This window comes from Dermacentor silvarum, chromosome 2 (assembly GCF_013339745.2).
Source record: "Dermacentor silvarum isolate Dsil-2018 chromosome 2, BIME_Dsil_1.4, whole genome shotgun sequence".
NCBI lineage: Eukaryota > Metazoa > Arthropoda > Arachnida > Ixodida > Ixodidae > Dermacentor > Dermacentor silvarum.
Genome location: NC_051155.1, coordinates 211,742,624 through 211,756,190, shown reverse-complemented (window position 1 = coordinate 211,756,190; position 13,567 = coordinate 211,742,624). Strand labels below are relative to the sequence as shown.

Here is a 13,567-nt window from a genome sequence, read left to right as displayed (position 1 = left end):
TATACGGTAGTAGAGGCTAGCCAGTGTCAACGAGCACCGCACTTAAGCCAAGTCCAGCCATAGGTCTCCGACCTAGAGTTGAACAAATGGCCTGACGAGAGTACTGCACCATAGCATGCATTGTTGAGCAGCCAGACCGCCAAGCACCCCGTAAATATGAGCTAAACTCTGCCGTGCTTGATTGCCCGAACCTCATGGCGTCATCATTTATTCATTGAACAAGTTATTGTTTGTTGATAATCCGGCGACGCATTAGTTGCTAACAGTTCCATCTTCTTCAAAAAGAAAAGAAAAAAAAAGAACAAAACCGGCAAATCCCACACTCTGTGGAATCTATGTTATGCGAAGCAGTGTGCGGGTAGCCTACCAAGTTAAAGAAACAACCATGAGAGCACCAAGACGTAGGCGGCTGTTTCATGACCTACATGACACACATGTTATGATATTCATGTCACGACCTATCATTTATGTTCGTCATACACTCTTGTCATACTATGCCAATTTTTGGTACATACCGAAGTTAACGGAACGACCATGAGACCAGCAAGACGTAGGCGGAGATAGATAGATAGATAGATAGATAGATAGATAGATAGATAGATAGATAGATAGATAGATAGATAGATAGATAGATAGATAGATAGATAGATAGATAGATAGATAGATAGATATAGATAGATAGATAGATAGATAGATAGATAGATAGATAGATAGATAGATAGATAGATAGATAGATAGATAGATAGATAGATAGATAGATAGATAGATAGATAGATAGATAGATAGATAGATAGATAGATAGATAGATAGATAGATAGATAGATAGATAGATAGATAGATAGATAGATAGATAGATAGATAGATAGATAGATAGATTCAAAGTGGCAAATGTTAGCCAACAAATGCTTCTCATTTAAAGGAAAAAAAGAAGGATCCTTGCAGACTCTTTCATAGTTATGCATACACGCGTACACGCGACATTGTTTTGTTCTTTGCACTTCACTTGTATGTTTTGCGCGCCTTTATTGAGCGGCTAGCAGACGAGGTTCCAACTCCCAGCGCACTTTCTCTGTGAAGAGCACCTCCGCCCCACTTTCTCCTCGTGCGCGACATCCATTAATTTTGTTGTCCTTTGCCCGCACTGGAACCATACGTGCTTTCTCGGTATCCTTGTTTACCGATAAGGACGCCAATACATCGGAGCAAACCATGCTTTCTTCGACGCAGTATACGTATATGCATGCTCTATGCAATCTTAAACACGCGCCAGTGCGAGCTAATCCGGCGAGCACGCAGTATACTGGCCCAAAAGGTGCTCGTGTTCGTTTCAGTATACATCAGTAGCCGCTGGCGTCGCCATACGCCATAGCTCTCTGTTTGCTCGGCGATCGTGGTACGTATACGGGACTGAGCGGCGCAGACGGAAAGCAAAGAACTTGAAAGCACGTCTTGCCCTACACCGCGCCTTGTCGCGCCCATCGCTTGCCGCGGGCTTCCCCGCCGCCCGACTCTCCCGATACTGGCTGGCCCCGGTTGTGCACACACAAATGGTCCCTTCGCGTGATGGCAAGCTGCGATCGAAGCCTCGTCGTCGTCGTCGTCGCTGCGTTTGTTTCTTCGCCCTGCTTCTGCTGCAGCTATGTAGTGTATGCCTGCTACACGGGATACCTCCTCTGTCTATATACCCGGTTTCTCTCGCTCTCTCGTTCCCCTATAGCTTACTGCGCAAGCTTTTCTCAAAGCGCTTCCAAGTATACGTGCCTTCTCTTGTTCTGTTCCGTTTTCTCCATTGTCTTCGAAAACTTTTTTTTTCTTTTTGCTAGATCACGCTGAGCCAGCGGAGACCACTTATCTGTGCACCATTGCACCACAACAGTCGCGTGCCATGCTCGTTTTTTCCCTACTGTGCGTGTGTATAATACGTCGTCCGTCGCACGCTTTATTTATTCGCTCGCGCACCCGGCGCAGTTGTGCAGCCGCTCTCCTTTTCAATACTTTCTTTCTTTCTCATAACGGTTTTCCTTCCCTTTTTCTTGCATGCCGCTTCTTCCGTCGGCCTGTCGCCCCTCCTTTTCACTCTAAATACCCCTTCCACCTTCCTTCTCAAAGAAAAGTTCACTCGCTCTTCTTTTGTTTCTTTTTCTTTTTACCCCTCCATCTTTTGTGCCGTGTATCAGCAGGCGTGTTCTCCCCATTGTCGTCGATGTCGAAGGGCCAGTGGGTCCGGCATCCCGTACACTGCCCATGGGTCTGTCGCCTGGCGCGCGCTCTACGTTTCGGCCATGGCGTGACCCGATGTGACTTGCCGACTCGGCCTCCCCCCCCCCCTTGGGTCCGTGCGGGGATCGCTAGGTGCGTCGGGAACGGCCAGCGTTCGTGCCGTGCCACCTTCCCCCTCTCGCCTTCTCGAAGGCCCCTCTGCGACGCAGTGTAAACACGACCGGTCGACCGGCGCAAAGACCCGGCTAGAAACAAAAGATGGTCGCGAACTGTGGGGAAGGCATTAAACACACCGGCTCCGACGACGACAGAGAGTGTACAGAGCGCACAGAGCGGACGGAATCGGTGACCCAGGTAACATGAAGTGTGCGTATATGCGACCGAAGAGGGTGAAGGGTGTGTGCGGATAGGGTGAAGTGGGAGGGGGGTCTGTACGGGTCGATTAGCTTCCTTCGAGAAGAGCTAACGAGGCCCACAGCGTTGCCTCGTTTCGGCGGAGATCGGCACACCGCGGCAACGCCGTGTTTATAACGTGGGACATCTCACGCAGGCGATGCCGTTCGGTTACCTTTTCCTTTTGCATTTCTTTTGTGCTTTTTTTTTTCCTTGCTGCGCGCGTCCACGCAAGCTCCTTCGAGCTCCCTGAACGTTCGTTCGCGCGTTTTGAGCGCTGCGGTCGTTTAGTGCGCGCGCTAACGCGGCAGAGTTTCCGCTTATGACAGGGTGAAACGGTCGGGCACCAACGACGCGCGACGCGTGTTAACGAAGGCAGCGAAATTGAATTCGGAGGGAAGAAGCCTCACCGACTAGGCGCCGGCTAATTCCTGGTGGTTTTTTGGTGTAGAATATAGGCGTGTGGTGGGTCGAAGTAGCGAAAACTGCGGCTGAGTCTGTTGCAGTCCGGCTGAGCTAACGAAAGTGGATCTGGATCGCAAAGGAAACTGTTAGCCTCTCGCTCATGTCGCCCGTTGTTTTCTTTCTTTGTTTTTTCTTCTTAATTTTTTTTCGGACCATCAAAAACAGCTTCCAGGCAGAATGTATGGTTGTTCGTCTCTAGCGGTAATGATTGCAACAGCCGGAGAGCGCTGAAAGGCATCGCCTCTCGGTATTTGTGGCCTGGTTGGTTTGAAGCAACGGGATTTTCTCGGCATTCCTTGGTTCATCAATAGAACAGAAAGTTAGGCGAGCTCATACGGATTCATTTGGTATGAATTCTACAAGAAAATTACTTTTTTATACTGACTCACGACAAACCTGTAGTCTGCAGAACACGTATATAGCACTCGTCATGCCTGTAGTCTATGGTTGTCAGCGGGTGGGGTAAATGTGAAATGTAAGTGCATCACAAACGCGTCACCAATGGACTGCATGCATGCACCACGAGCTCTTGTCTCGGTTCCCACGATGCGCGGCTCGCTACATTGCACGAACGTATTGTAGTGACGCTTATATATTAGGCGACGCGATGTTACGGTTTACGTGCATGGCATTTACAGAAGCGTCTACATCGCTCTTTTATTGTGATAGCAATTATATGGACACTCCAAGCACATTCCTGCCGTTGCCGTCGTCGTCGCTTTGAGGTTCCATAAAAGTCCAACGGCGATAAAATCGTCGCCGCGCGCCGTATGCTGTATGTGCGAGTGTATGTGCCGTGAAAGCGCGCGTCACGGAGAGCGAACGCACGGCGGAGAGCAAAGGCGACGTCTCCCGTCGTGCGAAAGGCCGTGGGGGATGGGAGGGAGGGAGGGGAGGCGACGTTTAGCTGCGGCACTAAATGCGTATCTTGCGACCGGGCGCAAGGGGAACTGGCGACTCAATCTCCCACTCGAAAGGAGGAAAGCGGGAAGGCAGCGCTGGAGGGAGGGGGCGCGGCTTCTACTCTGCCAGCAACTGCGTACGGTACGCGGCTGAGGGCTGTCGCGCGCACCGTACCTTGAAAGCGATCTCCACACGGCTCTTACCTTTGTATGCGCTGTGCTTTCGCCGCTCTGTTTCCGTTGAAGCGATAAATCGCACGACCCTTCGGTCGCTGCTCCTGCAGCGTTTGCTCACGCCAGCGTTTTGACAGTGCTTGTCTACGGTCATCGAGTGTGATCTATTCATGTTTGCTTCTGCGCGCTGACACCATGCTTGTTAATTCAGTTAGTAAGCGAATGTGTCCTAGTTTATGCAGCCCGATAAAACTACAATCCTTACTGCGTATACTCTACTAGTAAAGTTGCTATCGCAATTGATGCTTCGCCTTTCGGGCGAAACTGCCACTTTTTTTTACACACACACACACACACACACACACACAAACACTGAGAGAGAGAGACATGCAGACAGACAGACACATAGATAGATAGATAGATAGATAGATAGATAGATAGATAGATAGATAGATAGATAGATAGATAGATAGATAGATAGATAGATAGATAGATAGATAGATAGATAGATAGATAGATAGATAGATAGATAGATAGATAGATAGATAGATAGATAGATAGATAGATAGATAGATAGATAGATAGATAGATATAGATAGATAGATAGATAGCGCGCTCAAATCAGACCGGTACTTTAGGGCAGCAAAAACAATTTCAGTGTCATGGCATGTCACGAAAAATGTGCTTCGTAGCCCAACGACAATTCTGCTCACAGACCCTCGAGGTCTGTACTTCAGCAACTGTGTGTCCCTTACATCAGCAGCAGCTATAGTCCATCAACAAAATGAGACACACATCCATTCATTTCTAATACCTCCATTAAGGACATTAATCTGCTTCACGTACTTGGGACCCACCTTTTTGCAATTCCAGGAACGTAATTAATATTTATCTTTCGTGTTTCTTTAGGCGTCAGTCTGGGCGCGCTATAAGAAAGTGGAGCGTACAATGGGTTTCCCAGCCGACCTTGAAAAATCTGCAGAAAATCGGTAATCGATTCATATCGTAAGCAAAGGATATAAAACGAAAAAGAAGGGCGAATGCAAGGAAAAACTGAGGACGAGGTGCAGCAGCTCACGGCTCCGTGTAGTGGATATCTTCGACAGCAGCGGTTGACCTTCGGCCAAACGGGTGTCGCCTATTTGGCGATGATAGCCGGGGCATCTCTTAGCGAGTGAATTATTGAGAAGCCCAACAGACGACATCAGTGCTGTTCTGACGGAGGCATGAATAATAAGTGCGTCGGCACGGTCTCATAAATATTTGGCTGAGGGATCGTCTTATGGCCCGCTTTTCTGCTTTTCCAGGTACGCGAGCAGAAAGTGACAGAGCTGCGCCTGTGTGCCGTCGGCCTGACATCCGCACTCCTCCTTTCCATTTGCGCCATGTAAACTTTGACGACAAGCATACAGCACGCACACGCGGATTTGGGGAGCACTCACGAACACATTTTAATGGCAGCTTACCGATATTCTCGGATAGAAACGCATACCATCACTGCATTGTGCCAGTATACCTACCGTCGAAACGATCGATGTAGTTATACGCAGCATTAAGATATAGGAAGACCTATAGCCTAGACAAAGCAAGCGCAATTGCAATGAAGATGCTGCATCGGGCCGATCATGTAATACTTACTAACTTAAATTATAATTATATTCTAGCGTTTCACGTGCCAGAACCACGATACGATTATGAGGCACGCCGTAGTTGGGTACTCCAGATTAATTTCGACCCCCCCCCCCCCCCCCCCCCGGATCTTCAACGTGCATCTAAATCTAAGTACAAGAACGTTTCTGCATTTCGCCCCCATCTAAATGCGCCTGGCGTGGCCGGGATTGAACCCGCGACCTTGAGTGCACAGCCTAACGCCATATATATAGTCACTAAGCTACCGCGGCGGGTAACGCGTGCAACAGATGACAGGTCACCTATTAAAGCAATGTAATGAATGTCAATGGAAGGAAAGCGAAGTCAGGAACAGCAGCGGTTTAGGCAAACGGGTTATAGAGAAAATTCTCAGGAATAGATCGGAGTCAACACGGTAGATAGCGGTAATTGAATATCGCTAGGAGAGACCATCTGACTGTATATCAGTGCTGTACGGAACGGTGTTCCAAGGAACGGCGTTCCTGGAACTAGTTCCTTTTGGGAGGAACGGAGGGAACGCCACCGTTTCATTAAAGGGAGGTGGAACTGTAACGGTAACTCGTTACGTTTACGAAGGAACGGCAGAGGGAACGGCGTTCCTTCTGTAAACGTTCCACGGCATTGAACAGACGCACGCACGTACGCAGCACATCATGCAGGGCGGATGGGCGACCGCGTGAGGCGCGAAGAACTACCGCTTGCCTGTCACGTGACTATGGTGCATTTTTTTTTTTCATGAGTTCTCCGCTATATTTTTTTACGACTAGGCTTCAAGATTTTCACGTGACGCTCCATCCTGGACCTGTAGACCATATACATAAAGACATAGTTGGCTGTGGTGACCAAACCAGCCAGCTCAGATGTTTTCACCTCGTCCGCGCCCGAAGATTTCTTCTCGTTCGGGCACCAAACCCTTCCAGTCGAGGAACAGGATGAGCTGTCGCGGTACCTGCTGGTACCAGTTGACTACCCGCTGTCACAGATGAAGAACTTCGAGGGAATGAAGCAACTTTTCCTCAAGTATAGCACGGCAGTACCCTCAAGCGCTTCGCTGGAACGGCTCTTCATCATAGCCAACGAAGTGCTGACGAAGAAAAGGGTTCGTCTGTCGGACACCAACATCGAGATGCAACTCTTGCTGAGTTAAAACGAGGGACTTTACTAAGTTGCGAATATGTATAGTGGGCATTTTTCTTCCGCTCATACTGCAATATTGAATCAGCATTCATTAAACGCTATGTATTGTTCCTTTCGATGCGGTTTCTTTTGCGAGAAATTTAATTATTTTGATGCATGCGAGTAACTTTCTATTTGCACATCTGAAGCGCAGTATCCTGACTGCGCATTTGAAGACCGAAGTGGAAGGTGCCATAGGTGTTCCACTTGTAATAGACGAGCACCAAAGTTGCAGTTAGGACATGCCTGGAGTATGTGCGGTCCTCCCTGAACAAATTCCGATCTAGGAGCGTTTCTTTGGATTCTTTTTATCTCCAGATAATCTGCTGTGGGCGATGTTGAGATTTGTATAATATACGTAGTTCGATGTGAGTTTTAAATTGCTCACTTTATTTCGCCTCAAGATTACCCGACACTATATTTAAATTTAAAAAAATAAAATAAAATGTAACGTTAATGTAACGACACGTTCCAATGTTCGAAGTGTAACTGGAACGCGTTCCTTTCGCATTGAAGGAACTTGTAGCGGGAACTCGCTTCAATACTGAGAAGGAACGAGGAACGAGCTTTCGTTCCTGTTTTTGAGGAACGTGTACAACACTGCTGTATACTCAATTGAGATGATTATGATTACACGGAGCCATGTGGATACATCAACGTACTTTCACCTATGAGTCAGATGCTCGCCAACAGGGAACATGGAATGTAGAAAAGCCATTTCGAATTGTTGGAGAGCTACTGCACGTATCGCATTATATATTCTTTTTCTCTGGCATAACTTTGTGTAGACAGTGGTCAGCTCCCGAAACTTTTTCTTTGGGAGGCTTGCCACAAGGATATAGGGTGACTTTCATTTCCTTTACGTTTACTTTTCAGAGTGGAGAGAAATCGTACTTCTCTCAGTACCACAACCCTAATGTACCATGGCTACAAATCTAAACTATACCCTATTTTCACGCGACGTAATTTGAGTAAGGCAACCTGGAGCTTTGAGCCTCCGGTGTAAGGCATTTTGTGTTAAAAACGCCAAACGGAATGCAGAACGTATCAGCATTCATTCCCTGTGCTTGATGCCCGCCGCGGAGGCGGCGGCGCCGCTGCCGCTGAATTTCCCGATCTAGTTAACCCACCTGCCTTTCTACTTTCGTCCATATCCCTCATGATGCCCGGTTGTACTATTATACCACTCTATATAATGCTATACTATATTATACTATGCTATGCTACTATGCTATAGTATAGTATAGTACGCTATACTATACTATACTATACTATACTATACTATACTATAATATACTATAATATACTGTACGGTACTATTAGTATACTATACTTTTTGTTCTGACTGTAGCTAACGCTAGACTTAGCGCTATGTCATATCAGCTACGGAGATGTGGTACCATTGCCCCCCGGCACCCGCAAGCCTTCTCGCTTTCTTACTTTGCTGCAGTCGTAGAAGGTACGAAGCTCCTGTGACACTTCGTCTCCGCAGCACTCCTGCTCAGACTCGCGCCCCCTCTTCGCCGACCCCCCGGAGTCCGTGCGGGCCCAGTTCCTCCTTGCTCTCCTTCTCTGCCAACGCCCCTGCTCTGTACGAACGACGACGAGGACGGTGAGTGAAGAAACTATCATATTTAAGGGTTGCTTCAATGTAGTCCAACCGAGCAGTGCATGTATTAATACGAAAGCATTATATGCCCCATGAAGTGGAAAATCCAGAGTCCTTTGTTATCATCCGATGTTACCAAAACCAACGTGGCCAAGTGATGACGTCACGTCCCCGGAGCCGGACCTGCTGCGGCTCGCACGCACTGCGAGATACCACGGTGAACAGCCCGCGACCCGGCCGGTGGGCTAGACCTGCCGGCCCCGACGTGGGACTAGCCGGGTGCGCGACGAGTTCGCGTTCTCGCCGGACCTCCAATAAAGTTATTTCACTCACTCACTCAACAGCCACGGCGTCGGACCTAGCACACTCCCAAAATTGGATTATTTAGGAAACTGGCAGACTTGGTGGCCAATCGCTGCGCCTGAGCGTTTCTTTTGGCGTCAAATGATGCAGCGTGAGCCAATCAGTACAGCTTGAAGTACTCTACATACATCGCCCACTTTGTTGCACTCTGCTGTGCAACAGCATTGAAAGGTCAGCCGCGGCAGTCACAAACAAGAATTCAAAGCCATTTTTGTGGGCTCACTTGAATCAGGAAACTAAAAGATGGAGCCTTCAAGCTCTTTCACCCGAACGACCGACGCTAGTGTTCAAGGAAAATGTTATCACAAGAAACCTCTAAGGCTCATTCGCTGGACTTTCGTGTACGACACTATGGTTTATCGTCTTCCACCACGGCTTCTGTGGAGAGGCCCGTGGTTTATTTCTTTTCGATTTATTATTTTTCTGTGCTTTTTTTTAAATTCTGTTGACCTCTTGCATACTTCCTGCTATCAACCTGGTATTGATAATTCTCAGCGACGTGATTTCGTTCGGGAAACCCCATGAGGTGGCGTCACATACAGTTCCCGACCGAGGTTTCACTTGAAAGGGCAAACTGACCGACAACTGAGGTAGGTTGTGCTACAATCTGCCTTATTCTTGGTAACTTCTTATTCTATGCATTTCCACTATTCAATAGGTTATAAAGCCGACCATGCTCTTAAGTATTTTTGCAGTAGACACTGGGCCAATAACATACTAATAATAACATAATGCATATTAAATAAAGCCATAGTGGTTCGGGCGATTACAATGGACTTTGGCCGATCGACACATAGCTTTGACAATTCAGGATTTTCTATATTACATAAGCGCGCCAGATGGCCCCTTAGCTAGAAACTTATTGAGTGCCTCCGCCTCCTCCGCCTAGAAAGGCCGAGGCACGTCCATAGAACTTATTGAGCTTGTATACTCTGGAGTCTGCGAAGGCTCGTCTTACTGGTGCTGCCCAGCACGGGCAGGCTGTATCTTAGAAATCTCATAAAAAAATGCATGATATAGCTGTAGCACCGATTGCACGGATGCGCCGAAGAGTTTCCGCCGACAAATTTGAATACATGGGATATTGCAGTCAACCTCTTCTTCATATGTGAGATATATAGGGTGTTTCAACGAACACTTTCAAACATTTTTAAACGTTGCTTGTGGCAGATAGCACAATTCTAGTTCATGAGCTGGACTACTCGAAGAGCCGGACAATACTCGCTCAAAATTAATGAAATGCATAATCGACTAATTAACAAAAAATTACTAATTATGTTTATAACTAATTACCTTATGGCCCATATTGCAATTTACACATTCTAGCTGTGGAGTTCGCAAGGCGGATTCACTTGGAACGAATTCTCAGGATGACACCAGTTTCGAGATATAAATTCCCGAACTTTGCAGAGAAATGCATTGGCGTTCCAGTTACTTTTGTGCTTCAATGCATAAAACGTTTTGTTAAGATCCACCACTGTGTGTGTGTGTGTGTGTGTGTGTGTGTGTGTGTGTGTGTGTGTGTGTGTGTGTGTGTGTGTGTGTGTGTGTGTGTGTGTGTGTGTGTGTGTGTGTGTGTGTGTGTGTGTGTGTGTGTGTGTGTGTGTGTGTGTGTGTGTGTGTGTGTGTGTGTGTGTGTGTGTGTGTGTGTGTGTGTGTGTGTGTGTGTGGTGTGTGTGGGTGTGTGTGTGTGTGTGTGTGTGTGTGTGTGGTGTGTGTTGTGTGTGTGTGTGTGTGTGTGTGTGTGTGTGTGTGTGTGTGTGTGGGTGTGTGTGTGGGTGTGTGTGTGTGTGTGTTGTGTGTGTGTGTGTGTGTGTGTGTGTGTGTGTGTGTGTGTGTGGTGTGTGTGTGTGTGTGTGTGTGGTGTGTGTGTTGCGCGCCTGTGTGCGTGTGCGTGTGTTTCGAACTGTTACAAACACCTGGCCAGTTCACTATCTCCAAGCTTGCATTGCACGCCGCGATCGGTTCAGCATTCTCTTTATCTCCACCGCATAGACGTCAATACCCGTTAAATTCTGCACCATACGTTGGCAATTTCACGTTGGTTCGCGCCCTCGCCGACATCGCGTGCTGTCCGGGCCACACCACAATGCGCGTGGCACGCGCACACACAATGGCGATGGCCTTCAGTCCGTCTCGTATGTCGCACCCTCCTCCCCTCGTGTGCCTGTTTTTTTCCCTCTTCTCTTCCCCCATTACGAGGGAACCACACCCTCGAAGCGCTGCACAAACAGGAGGAGACCGTCCTTCGGGAGCCGTCGCTTATCGCTTGCCCTCCGATGACAACCCCTGCGTGCGACCGGCCGACAAAAACGCTGATCTCGGCAGAGAACCATTAGCCGCTGCCACTGGCCGACGCCGTTCCTTTATTCCCTTCCTCCTCAATGTCTCCTCCTTTCTTCGTGTGTCCGTTCCCTTATGTTCACTTTCTTTCTTTTTCTCGTTCCTTCGCCCTTTATGCAGTTTGCCTTGCTTGTTTCCGTGCTCGGCACAATGGACGCCAATGTGTGTACTACCTGTACGCCTTCGATACACCAGCGCCATTGTTTGTCGTTTAGTTTTGTAACTCTGGAAAGCACCTTCTCTTTTCGTTCCTCTCTTCCCGTTTTGTTTGTTCTCGGCGCTCACTTTTGTTTTGAGAAAGAAGCCGTTTGTTCAGCGAAATCGATTGAAGCGGCCGTCAATATCGTTTCGATGCATTTGCTCAGCGCTGTAGCTGCAACTGGTGAGAGAACCGCGTGCAAGGGGGCAAGAAGGAAATACTCTTGCGGGAGAAGCGTGCGGCCCGGAAGGGAGAGAGAGGTCGCTGTAAGGGAAAGTAAAGGCTCGATCGCAGTCCCGCATGCAAGTGGGCGTGCGGGGCTGTCCCGGCGTGTGTCCGTGCGTTCTCTCTCTCTTTCCTGCCCTCGCGTATCGCGTGGGCTCGTGTTTACCTGTTACTCTCGTCAACGAGGATCCTTATCGGCCCGTTTTGTGCACGCGTGGATGACTCCCGACTACATGCATTGCGGTCGGCACGCAGTTTACCCTTTAAAGCCTTTTTTCCCCTTCGTCCCTTCCAGCTCCCTGATAAAGGTGGCCGCGGAAACGTGCAAACATTTGGAGAAGCGAAATCAGGTTTGAAGCCAGGGGAGCCGAGCCCTTTCAGGGAGAGAATGCACGTCCTGCGAGGCAGGTAACGCTATAGAAAGACTCAGCCAGTGGCGTGGCTTGCGGAGGAGCGGTCATTCTTGCGGCGCATGCATGCACTTAGTTTAGCTGCGTAACAGGGGAGGCGTTTTAAGCTTGCCCCTGGTAAGAGGCTTATGTCGCAAGCTCGTTGCGAGAAGGGAGGTTATGTAGGAGAAAGCCTGGCCAGAAGGGGCGACTGCCGCGTTTTGCTGGCTGCACAATTTCACGGACTGTGAAATGTGCGGATTCATTTGGAACGCACGGACTGTTTAAGCGTCGCGCACCTTCTCTACGTTCTTCCTTTCTTGGTTGTTTGGCTCCGGCACTGCCTGCACTTTACAATGTGCTTGCAGTGTGTTAAGTATCCTTGGCCTTTGAATAAAGCCGCATGCTCTGTTTCTCTGTTGCACTGTTCCCTTCTTTATACACAGCTAAAACCAACCTAATTGCCGTATTCAAGCTCGCTGCAGAAGCAAGCTACACGCGGTTCTTATCTTGTAAGTAAGCTTGACAGATTTAGCTAGGGGATCAGGTGGAAAGGTTGGAAGCATGCCTGCTAACAAGAGACAGACAACCGGGCTTGTTGTTAATGAATGATTATAAGGACGGTATTGCGCAAAAGAAGGCTAGCACAAGTAGCGACGGTCCGTTTTCCTTCATTGCCCGAGTCTTGCATTGTGCTACTACCATCAGTACGCCCGCTACTCCATCTGACACCTAATATAGGCTAAGGTGATGAAAATTATTCAAAATATAAAGAAGAGGAGATCAACATGCAAAAGTGAAAATGAAACAAATGGTTGACGATGAGCAGTCACGCTTAAGTGCGATGTTTGAAACGAAATGTAAGCAAACTAAGTCATGCGTTCTGTCTTCGTTATAAGCAACAGAGACGCGTCCAAAAATGTGTACTATATGCTAAACCAGAGCCATACCATGATCGCTTCCTTGCGCCCCATGCCCTCCCCCTGTTCGCGAAGAGAGAGAGATAAAACTTTATTGTGTCCACGATGGGGTCTGGGGGCGGCGGGGGTTGGGAGACTAACCCCCAGGCCTCCCCTTCCTCAGACGCCGGCCAGTCCTTGCTTTCTGGCGGCGTCTTCGGCCATCCGGACGGCCAAGAGCTGCTCTTCGGGGCCCAAGCTGAGCAGCAAAGTCTCCCACTGCTCGGCTGTAGTTATGATGCCTGTAGTGTTAGTGCGGTGGGTGTAGCTTTCGGGCATGCCCAGCTGATGTGATCGAAGTCAGCGCGGGCCTCGCACGCTTTGCAGAGTGGGGAGTATGCATCGGAGTAAATGTGGTGGTATAGCACAGGGTTTGGAAAAGTTCGCAAAGCGCCTATGCAGACACGGCCACTACAATATCAGTCGTGCATGTTTGGAGAACACACGTACTATCGGGCTCAATATAAGTTGCAACACCGGAGCCCGTGGCTCTAGCAGCT

The 13,567-nt window shown here is 48.5% G+C and overlaps 1 protein-coding gene across 1 annotated transcript in view; it reads left to right on the top strand.

The window, feature by feature from the left end:
* The window catches only part of LOC119442559 (myocyte-specific enhancer factor 2), a 280,845-nt gene that overhangs the window by 27,201 nt on the left and 240,077 nt on the right, over positions 1–13,567 (top strand). Inside the window, exon 2 of the mRNA XM_049662232.1 lies at positions 8,473–8,592. The gene's annotated coding sequence lies outside the window, so the exon portion shown is untranslated. The remainder of the gene's footprint in view (positions 1–8,472; positions 8,593–13,567) is intronic.